This window comes from Pinus tabuliformis, chromosome J, assembly GCF_031772625.1.
Source record: "Pinus tabuliformis cultivar Carrire ecotype Pingquan chromosome J, CPIR1, whole genome shotgun sequence".
Lineage (NCBI taxonomy): Eukaryota > Viridiplantae > Streptophyta > Pinopsida > Pinales > Pinaceae > Pinus > Pinus tabuliformis.
In genome coordinates, this window is record NC_142295.1 from 1,051,686,516 (window position 1) to 1,051,698,388 (window position 11,873).

Sequence of the window (11,873 nt, forward strand, 5' to 3'; positions counted from 1 at the left end):
AACTTTGCAGGTAATGGGCAACCGTATATTCAAAACAGTTATCACCAATCGTCTCAAATTGGTTATGCCCAACCACCTTATCAAAGTTATCAGCATCAAATACATTATGCTGGTATGCAAAGACCCACTGCTCAGGCGATCCCATCTTATCTTGGGTACGCTTCGCCGAACCTGAATCAACAGTTGCCCTTCGTGGCGACTCTAGAGTTACCAGATCTAAATCGGCTAACAAACGATCCAATCACTTATGCCCCTTGGTGGCCGACGATTCCTCATAAACTTCTGTCAGATATTCCTAAATTTAATGGAAATCCGGGTGAAGACTCGTCGAATCATGTGATGACCTTTCATCTGTGGTGTTCATCCAACACTCTCAATGATGATTCGATTAGGCTTCGCCTTTTTTAGAGGACGTTAATTGGTCTGGAAGCAAAGTGGTACATCAAATTTCCTAGAGCTTCATTCGATAACTTCAGTGCCCTTGCCACAACCTTTTTAACGCATTTTCAGTTACCAATAAGGTACGAAACAGGAACAGAGCATCTTACCAATTTTAAGCAAACGATGACCACTCACATATTTGATCATATTCATGAGTGGCGATGTCGTCATAGAATGGTAAAAGCATATGTTCCTAATCAGCTGCTAGCTGAATGGTTTATTAAGTCATTGTTACCTTCTATTACAGAAGATGTGGCAAAGGGAGGGGTTGTCACTGAAGAGCAAGTCATTGCTCATGTGCAATATCTAGACTTGATCTATACTCAGTCTGGCACACTCTATGATAAAATCCTTGATGCTCCTAGACCGGAGTTTTCCGTTCCTCCTCCTCCTAAATCAAACAAAGACTCTCATGCCGGTGATGGCGTGATAGGCACGACTAGCACGAAAACCGTAAAAGCTACATCAAAGAAAGCTCGTACGATTTCTAGTCAAAATGAAAATGAGGAACTTCTCGCCTCGAAGGTTAATGCCGACAAAGGCAAAGAACCGAGGCAACCAAGAGGCAAGAAGAAGAAGAAAGGGAAAAAGAAGAAACGGGAGGAGTCGTCTCCTGAAAAATCTTCTGCAAACCCTTCTAGGCAAAGGAAACCCCCTGCGGGGTGTCAGATATGCGATGAGGATCATCGGACGAGAGATTTTCCACATAAAGCTGAAGTTAAGAAACTCTTTAAGAGTTCAAAAACCTCAGCGGTATTGACTGATCCGTTTCCAAACCCGGGAACCAATCTAGTTGCTAGTGATAATGCTTCCCCATCCCAAGTGCTTATCTTGTCCATTTCAAAACAACAGAATGATGCTTTGATATCGACAAGGAATAAAGATTACGGGAATCCACAACTGTCGAACAACAAGGCTACTGATCAACCTAGTAGTTCGACAACAACTTCGACCGAAGTTGTGCCACCCATCATTCCTGAGCTAACGATAAAGCCACCAAAGGGAGTAGTACACAAATCGACGTTTAATCCTCGTGCCAAAGCAGCACAAAATTATAATATAGTAGAGGACCTGGCCCAATCGCCGTCTGCTATGTCGACACTTGAAGTACTGCAAAATTTCCCCTCCCAAAAGCAGGCTCTATTATCAGCAATAGGTGGGATTGACCCAGTGGATTCCAATCTTGTGGCCTTTAATCATAAAGGATATGAACCTCAGTTACCAGCTCAACTCGCTTTCCTCATTCAAGTGAAAGCCCTCAACAAAACTGTTCATCGAACAATTATTGATGAGGGGGCATCTACATGTATTATGTCAATGAGTTGCTGGAAAAATTTAGGCTCACCACCCTTGTCGCAATCGTCAATGACGTTAAAAGCATTCGATGGACGAACATACACTCCATACGGGATTTTGAGTAACTTACAAGTTGAACTAGGGGGAAAAACAATAGAAATTGATGTTGAAGTTATCGATGGAAACCTCGATTATAACATCCTACTGGGAAGGCCTTGGATTTACACAATGGCTGCTGTTGTGTCAACGTACTTCAGAAAGATTGCATTTCACTTTCAAGGAGGAATTACAATCGTCGACCAACAAACCTTTCTCCCCAACAGTTCACAAGTTACGGGAAGCATTCCAATGATCTATGGAAGCTCTCAATCGTTTCAAAATGTTGGAGTAGGCCTCCTAAAAGACCCTGCCTTAATGTGTACTTTCGCCCTACCACCTCCGAGTAATCTGGTGGAAGTGGCCACGGTGGAAACTTGCAATATGATATCTTCTATATCTAAAAGATTCAGAAGATTCCTGAACATTTTGACAGCATGGATCATCGCCATTTTAGAAATATCGTAGCAATCAATTTTCTTGGCCTGGGGGGCAAAACCAAATCAATGCTCATCGAGTGTTTGGATAGATAGGTCTAAGGAATATGGTACCTCTTTAGATCCTTGGTCGCATGTACATTCTACAGACAAAGGAATCATTCAGTCAATGATGATAGGAGAGGCACCATGGGAAGATTACCACCATCGTTCCCATATTCTGGACCACCACGAAGATTATTCCAGCAACCTTAATCATCCTTCAGTTTTTGATTTTCTATCAAATACTGTAAATACGGTGGATTATGAGGATAGTTCTTTTACTGTGTCAACCTCATTAAAAAATGAAACAACTCCCTTTCCAAATCGAGTCTTTGATTATGATCTCGTAAAATCCAAGTCGATTCTTTCAAAGATTTCGAAGGTAAACCTTCATTCCAACCACCGCGTTGAATGCAATGAATCTTGGGGGGAATGCACCTCGATTTGCATCATTATGCTGGGGGCATGCGAACTTATAACAAGCATAGTTTCTCGTTTCAAGCTTGTGTAAACATGAAACCGAATCTGAGCATATGTTGTCGCATGGTTCAAGCTCATTAAAAAATGAACCAGGCCATGAGCAGTTTTACGCAAAGTTCAAGCTTGTTAAAAAATAAACCTAGCAACGAGCAGTTTTACGCGAAGTTCAAGCTCGTTAAAAATTAAACCTAGAAATGAGCATATGTTCCACCAGATTTTAAGCTCATTAAAAAAAAAATGAACCCACCTCCGGTAAATAACCATTGTGAATGCATTATCATCAACTTTTGAGCCTTGGTCGTGTTCTTACCATCACCTCCACTCTGTTTTAGCCAATCATTTGCCTCCATTTGATTTTTTACCCCTTTTGACGAACAACTGCGACGAGTGATCCTATTAGCCACCTTCTTAGCACTGCCGTGATTGGAAAGTTCCAACCCTCACCTGGAACCAACTTCTACCGAAATATCACTTGTTCCTAAAAAACGAGTCTCCTTTAAGATCTTTTCATCTAACTCGTAAAATATGAAGAGATTGCCGAGCAATTGGCCTCTCCAGCTTGTTAAAGTGATTGGAAGTGCCATGCCTTCGCTAGATTTTAATCTTTTTGAACCTAAGTGATTATTGCACAAAAAGATCGAGCGTTTGTCTTGTTCGGCTCGTTAAAACTATCGAAAAGTCATCCCTTTCGCATTGTTTTATAATTTTTTGGACTTAAGGGATTATACTACAAAAAAGGAATAGTGGAGTTTCCTTTCTGTCTCTTTTCAGACTCTCTAAAATTGAAAAGGACCAAGTTATCCTTGTCGTTAAATTCGTTAAAAAAATAGTGACAAACTTGTCCATTCAGACAAGAGCGAGTTTCACTGTCGCTAGGCTCGTTAAAACATAGCGACGGGTTTGCCCGAAGGGAAAATTATAGAACAAGCATATGTTATCCTCCTCAAGCTTGACAACAATAAAGAGGTACTGGTCAGAAATGACTGGGGAAAATTGGGAAGAAAACTTGAAGAAACTTAAACTTTATTGGTAGCAGGTGGCTCTTGAACATGACACTTTCACTCCATCACCATGATTGAGTCGGGTTGGGTTATTCCGTTCACCGGTCATATCACCATTGGTCCATCGTACCATACACTTTTGGGGTTAACGCTACCAATCCATTTTAGTGTCGCCGATATGTTCAAGAGAAGTCGCTCAGAGAATTCACCTACCCAGCTTGTGTCTCATCCGCTGCAATACCTTCACACTTCATTCTTTCATGACCGCCACCCTGAACCTTGTATCATCAGATCGTTTTCACCTCCACAAAATCATTTGCTCCGTTCCGTGTCGTAGATGTGGGATTCATTAATGCCCTCCTACGATGGGTCACTTCTTGTCGACATCAACTCATTATCCAAGAAGTCAACCTAGGAACAACCCTTTCAGTACTTTGAAGCTTGCATGCCTCAATGGCAAGTTTCTCACTTCTGGCGACAGGTTTACATTAATGGCCTTCGACCAAAAGATTTTGCGTGGTGTTCGACATCGACTCATGTATTCACACCACGTGAATTGTACTGTAGTACCTTGAGGGTCATCATGATCATTGGTGATTCCTCTCACGCCTGTTAATATCTTACATCATTGGCTGGTAATCAGGCAATGTCTTTCCATGTTTGACGTCAGAACATCTTTTCACATGGACCAACTTGTACTTTCGGGCGAAGATTGAATGAGTTTTGAAGACCCTGGATCTAGTTTCATCCATCTGGGCTGCGATATATTCAGGAAAATAAAGACATCAAATGTACATCATTGCTACACAGATAATCATCCAAACTAAGGGATGATGGCTCTACCAGAATCATCAGTCTGCACACAGACGGTTGTCTGTCCTATGTACATGAAAATGAATTTATCAAGCTGAGCATGGGAATGCCCGCCTCAGATAGATCATGAAAATATTATGAAGATAATGTATTGTGTTGTATCTTATTACAGGTCACCTTCCAATTTGAAAAGCCTCGGATCCTCATTATAAAGCATTTCACCCGACATCAAAAAGATTTATGACCTCATGCTTTAGGGGGAAACTGTTATAGACATATTTGGGCACTGCAACCCCAATCACATATGTCCATAAACCAAGGGCTTCTAAGTCCCTAAAAGTGTTGTTTCATACCCTAAAGGAGCAAGGTCAGCTAATTACATCATCTCCCAGAAGTTCTCCCTGAAAAACTGCTCAGAATTGGTCAAAACTCGATCAACTCACTTGCTCCATGGCCAAGGTGCGATGCATCTCACCTTGTACACACGGGAGGTGTGATGCATACTGAAAAGGCCTTCTGTAGGGTGTGATGAGTGAGAATAGACAAATGGAAGAGACAGTTTGCTAAGTGGATGATCAAGGAATCTTCTAGAAACTTCTCATATGACACTTGCCTTTCAGAATTCGCCGAGGGATGAGTAAGAGATCATGAAATTTCCAAGTGGAACCAAGAACTATCAGTGGAATGACACTAATCAAAAACCCAGAGTTGACTCACACCTCTACAAATATCTATATATGGATCCCTCATCTTAGAGATCCAGAGGTTGGAGGTTGGAATTTGGTAATTTGCAAAGAGGTGCTGCTGGTTTCTCTTTGAAGACATTGTTGGGTGATCTTGCTTTGTGTGAGGTGAAGAGGGCTTTCAAGCTGGGAGGATGGCACTGGGTCAGACCAAGTGGTTGTAATCCTCTCTTCTACTACTTTTACTAATAAAGCTATTTGAGTTTTCCTCCATATTCTTGTGTATATCTGAATATTGTGTTGATATATGCATTTGTATGGTTAATATATATCTGATCCTATATTTTTTATAGTGAAAGATCTCTATGCTTTGATGGTATTATGCTGCTATGAATCTATAGGTGCTCTTTGAAGCGGGACAAGTAAGGAAGTAGTGGCGAGATTCTGTCAAAGGGGAAAGGAAACAATCAAGGAGCCAAGCGGAAGATTGAGGTTGGTACTCTCTGCTTCTTTCTCATCTCTCTCTCGTAAAGGAAAAACAAGTGACTTTAATCTGTTTGTTTCTAAGATAGCTACCCGTCTTAGTGGGACTAGCAGCTCTGAATAGACACTAGATTTCCTGATAACATAAAGCATTTTAGTCTGGGGGTGTTCACTCATGTCTGGAGTGGAACAAAGTAGAAGTGGTTATCTGGCTTGGACAAGCATCATTCCTTCCATTCATCCATTGTAACAATAGTTGAATTTATATGTTACTAGGCATCTCCGAGCTACAACCTAGGAGAGTTTCTTGGAATCCTAATAGGTACATCGACAGTGGATGCTCCAAACACATGACAGGCGACAAAGAAAAACTTCACTCATATAATGCTTTAGAAAAGGAAAAGAATGTCTCATTGGGAAATGACTCTCCTGCTGTCATAAAAGGTAAAGGTTCTGTTTTCTTGAAAGAAAAGGTCAAAGCTGGAAATGTTATGTATGTAGATGGATTAAAGCATAACCTGTTGAGTGTTAGTCAATTGTGTGATCAAGGAAATGAAGTGGTGTTTCGATCAAACATATGTGTTGTTCGTGAACTTGATATAGGAGAGACCGTGATCAAAGGTACAAGAACTCCAAACAATTTATAGATACTCAAGGGAGGACAACAATAGTGCTATCTATGAAAAAATGATGAAAACTAACTGTAGCATAGAAGATTGGGACATCTAAGATTTTCTCAAATAAGAAAAGCATGCAGATTCAAGGCTGTTCGTGATCTTCCAGATATCAACATCCCTGAAAATACAATATGCAAACCATGTCAAATCGGTAAGCAAACCAGAGCTCACTTCATTGAAAAAGAAGGATCAGCTAGTAAGCCTCTTGAACTTGTCCATATTGATTTATGTGGACCATCAAGGAAAAAATCACCTCGTGGAGAAGAATACTTTATTTTGTTCATTGATGATTTTTCCAAAATGTGTTGGATAGGTCTTCTAAAGCATAAAGATGAAGCATTTGAAAAGTTCCAAGCCTTCAAAGCTTTGGTTGAAAATGAATCAGATCGAAAAATCAAATGCCTCAGATCTGATTGAGGAGGGGAATTTACCTCGGATGAATTCTTTGAATTTTGTGAACAACATGGAATAAAAAGGAAATTCTCCACCGCAAGGACTCCTCAGCAAAATGGAGTGGTAGAAAGAATGAATAGAACTGTTCAAAAAATGGCTCGAGATATGCTAGATGAATATGGAACTCCTGCAACCTTCTGGGGTGAAGCTGCATTCACTGCCGTAACTATTCTCAACCAAGAAAATGTTCGGGTAAATAGCACTCAAACTCCACATGAAATTTGGTATGGTAAGGCTCCTACTGTAAAATACTTTAAAGTTTTTGGAAGAAAATGTTATATCAAAAGGAATGATAAAAAACTTGGTAATTTTGAGCCCAAAGCAAATGAAGGTATTCTTCTTGGTTACTCTTCTCGAAGTAAAGGATATAAATGTTATAATAAAAGACTTGGGATAATTGTTGAAAGTATTGATATTGTAGTTGATGAAGCATGCGAAAATAAAAAACAGATAAAAACAGAAGATTATAACAATGAAGAAGATGGGGATTATTTTCCCACATAAAATCACAATGATATTGAAGAAGAAACCAATGAAGCACCAGAAGAAGAGATAATGGTAGAAGAAAATACTCCATCCAGGTATGTTCAAAAAAATCATCCCAAAACTCAAATTTTAGGGGAAAAAGAGGTAGGTGTACAGACAAGAAGAACTATTACAAAAACCTCAAGCTATCTAGCATTACTGTCCTCTACCGAACCTCAAAATGTAAATTAAGCATGTAAATATGAATGTTGGGTCAAGGCCTTGAATGAAGAACTTGAGAAAATTGAAAAGAACAATAATTGGGAATTAGTTCCTAGACCTCATGATAAAAATATTATAGGAACTAAATGGATATTCAAAAACAAGCTGAATGAAAATGGAGAAGTCATTAGAAACAGGGCTAGAATTGTTTGTAAAGGGTATGCTAAAAAAAAAGGTATAGATTTTGAAGAAACTTTTGCACCTGTTGCTAGACTTGAAGCCATAAGGATGTTTCTTGCTGTTTCCAGCTTTCGGAAATTCAAAGTATACCAAATGGATGTAAAATATGCCTTCCTTAATGGAGATTTAGAAGAAGAAGTTTATGTTGAAAAACCAGAAGGATTCATTCTTGGAAATGATGCAAAAATTGTATGCAGAATCAAAAAGGCTCTCTATGGTCTGAAACAGGCTCCAAGGGCCTGGTATTACCGTCTTGACAAATATCTACACCAAGAAGTTTTTACAAAAGGTTCAACAGATAACAATCTATATACAAAGATTGAAACTGATAAATTGCTAATTATTGTTGTTTATGTTGATGATATCATTTTTGGTAGCAATGAAGAATCCATGAGTCAAAATTTTTCTTCAGTAATGCAGCAAGAATTTGAAATGTCCTTGCTTGGTGAAGTTACCTATTTTCTTGGTCTACAAGTTCAACAAAATAAAGATGGTATTTTTCTTTCACAAACCAAATATCTCAAACAAATCTTGAAAAGGTACGGCATGGAAGATTCTACACCTATATGTACCCCAATGGTAACAGGATGCAGTCTTAGCTCAAATGATGAATCATCAGCAGTACATCAACCAACTTACAGATCCATGATTGGGAGTCTGCTTTATATAACAGGTACCCGACCTGACATCATGCATGCAGTAGGTATAGTTGGAAGATTCCAAGCAAATCCAAAGGAATCACACCTTCAGGTAGTCAAAATAATTTTCAAATATCTTCAAGGAACTCAGAACCTTGGTTTATGGTATCCTAGAGATACAGATCTTACTCTTCATGCATATACAAATGCAGATTGGGCAAGAAATGTTGATGACAGAAAAAGCACTAGTGGTGGTGCATTCTATATGGGTTCCAGGTTAGTGTCTTGGTTCAGTAAGAAACAAAGTTCAATTGCTTTATCTACAGCTGAAATAGAATATGTGGCTGCTGCATCTTGCTGCACACAACTACTTTGGATGATGAAAACCTTGTAAGACATTCATATCACATGTACTCCACCCATCTCCATTCTATGTGATAATACAAGTGCCATCAGTATTTCGAAAAATATAGTCATGCACTCCAAGACCAAGCACATACCCATCAAATACCATTTTCTACGTGAACAAGTGCTTGAACAAAAGGTCAAATTGGAGTATGTTCCCTCCAAAGAACAGGTTGCTGATATATTCACTAAACCACTGCCCAGGGAGACATTTGAATATCTCAAACAAAAGTTGGGAGTAGTTGCTACATCATCCTATTGTTAAATCCAAATTTTCAGAGAAAGGTTATTATACGCGTGTTTCTTGGAGTATAGTCGCATACACACGCGAGTTGCTTTGGGTCAAGGAGCACATATGTTTTTCAGACAAGAAAAACAGTGGGGCAGGTTGTGATATGGGTGCTCTGATTGATATTGATGATTAATGTCTATCAATATGCTTTGTTCATCTTTATCTAACTAACAAAGATGCCTTGCACAAGTAGCATAGGTTTAGGGGGAGCATTAGCCTTCACGTGCATTCAACATTGTTGGCATTATGGTTACTGAGTCCAGTTATGGCTTCAGATATTTATACCATTTATTGCTTAAGTCATGTAAAAGTCTAGGGTGTCATATGTCTTCTCATACATTTGAATGAGTCCTCTTGGACAAATGATGTAATTTGTATCCCCACTTTACATGAGATGGATGATGTAATATTTCTGTCATGTATAAACAATTGGTATATCCCCACTTGGTTGGGAGATGGATGTATGTATGAGTCATTGGTGATAGGAAGGTCATCCTCACATAGTTGAGTTATAGAGTCATGTTATTCTTTTAGAAAATATTCTTTTGCAAACTCTGCTTGTGCTCAGGGGGAGCATGGATGGTTTCAGTGCATCTCAACATGTACAAAAGGGGAGCTCAATCAGAGAATTCAACATGTACTTAGGGGGAGCATGAAAAACATAATGTATTTCAAAAGGAAAAAATATCTTGGTCCACCCTTTGCCCTTGATGTCAAAGGGGGAGAGTGACTTGGTGTTGTTGTTGCCATCAAGTCCAAAGGGGGAGATTGTTGGCATTATGATACAGGTGTTGTCCTTGATGGCAACTCACTAAGATGAAATATCACAGTGCAGCTGTTCAACAACAAAGAATTACATATCAAACTCCAAAGAATGAAGAAAGAGAGGTATACGCAGGTTCACCTTGTCCAAGCTGCGTATACACACAGGTTTATTGAACAAAAGGAGCGTATATGTACACATGCACTTTCATAGAAGGAAAAGCATGTATATCTTGGAAAACCAAAAGTTTTTGGTCCAAGGTATTTCTTGGTCCAAGGTATTTGATTGGTCTGAGGTATTTGGTCCAAGGTATTGGCCCTAAGTAGTTTTTGGTCCATGGTATTGAGAAAGGCCTAAAACCATATAAGGAGGAGAAGATCATTAGGCCAAGAGTGTGCAAGGATTTGAATATCTTATGAAGTGTTGGATCAAATATGCAGGTTAATGAGCTTCTGATGGTTTTCTTGATCTGATCTAAGGATGTACCTATATGGATGATGAAGGTTAATGCACTGGGATCATAAAGACTTAAGAGTATTATCATTATGTGGTTTGATCTTGAATAGCCTAGATCTGAATATTGACGCATGTTTTATTCTGTAAATGTGATGATCTGGGTATGATTGAAGTCTGGAATAGTTGTGATGTTTTAAACTAGTATTTACAGATTCGTACACAGGTTTGCTTTAGTAAAAGAGCGTATACACGCTGGTTCAACATATCAAAGTAGTGTATACATCATAAATTTGAATTTGCAGATCTGTACGCTGGTTCCCTTTGGTAAAAGTGCGTATACACGCTGGTTTGACACATGGAAGTAGAGTATACCTTATGAAGTATGATTTTTAAAGTTTCAGTGGTTTTTGTTTGCTGTTGCAGTGTTCTGTGTTCCGGTGACAGTGTTCTGAATGATCAGATTGATTGATTGTGATATGCTTAAGTGATGATGGGTTGTCAAGTGATTGATCGATTCAGTTGTGGTTGATTTAGAAAGTGATGATTGAATTTCAGTGATTGGTTGATGCAGATGTATTTGATGGTTGTATAACAGTTATGATTTTCTGAGTTTCAATGTTGTTGACGGGTCCAGTATGAAAATTGGATGAAATGTGGCCTTCAGATTGTGGTGTTGTGTTCCAGGAGTATCCAGTTTGAAAATTCATGAAATGTGGTCCCTGGTGGAAGAATGGAGTTTTCTATAGGCTGGCACCTACGTACTAGTAAACATATTGGCTAGTACAAGAGCTAAGGGGTTGTAGCTCCCTTCTAGTAGTAGCTGGAGAATGAGAGAAGGTTGTAGCCTTCTGCAGGTGGGTGCCTGCATACTGGTATGAGTCTGCACTAGTACAAGATTGTAAACAGATTTTCTTATTATTAAAAAGAAGACAGAGACGACAGCAGCAGGTGGTTTTTACCCACATTGGGTTTCCACCTTATATCTTGGTGTTCATGTGTGTTGCTTATGTGTGATGCTTTATTCTGCTTTTACTGCACTGTCTAATAAATCTCTGATATACTGGTTTAAGCTCAATACATGATAAATTGTCTAAATCTAAAGTTCTCTGCATATACATTGGTTGCTTTAAGTACAGTCGCGTGTACATGCGAGTTCACTTCACTGAAGTAGCGTATATAAATCTACTTGGGAAATAAAATTATAGATTTGATAATACTGATTCACCCCCCTCTCAGTATTATTTTCGACACTTATGTTCTATCAACCTATTATAAACTTGAATGTGAAGGTTTTCACAATTAGTCATCGTTTTTTTGAAATTTTGTCAAATAAAACTGTGTAGAAGTGTTCAAAATGTCCAATGTTTCATGTGGATACTCTAGCCACTGTCACCAACAAATAAGACTACAATGATAGTAAAAAGAGTGGAAATGAAAGTTTTAAAATATTTTACTTGTTATTCGATGGAAAATAATAATAACTGCTTTAA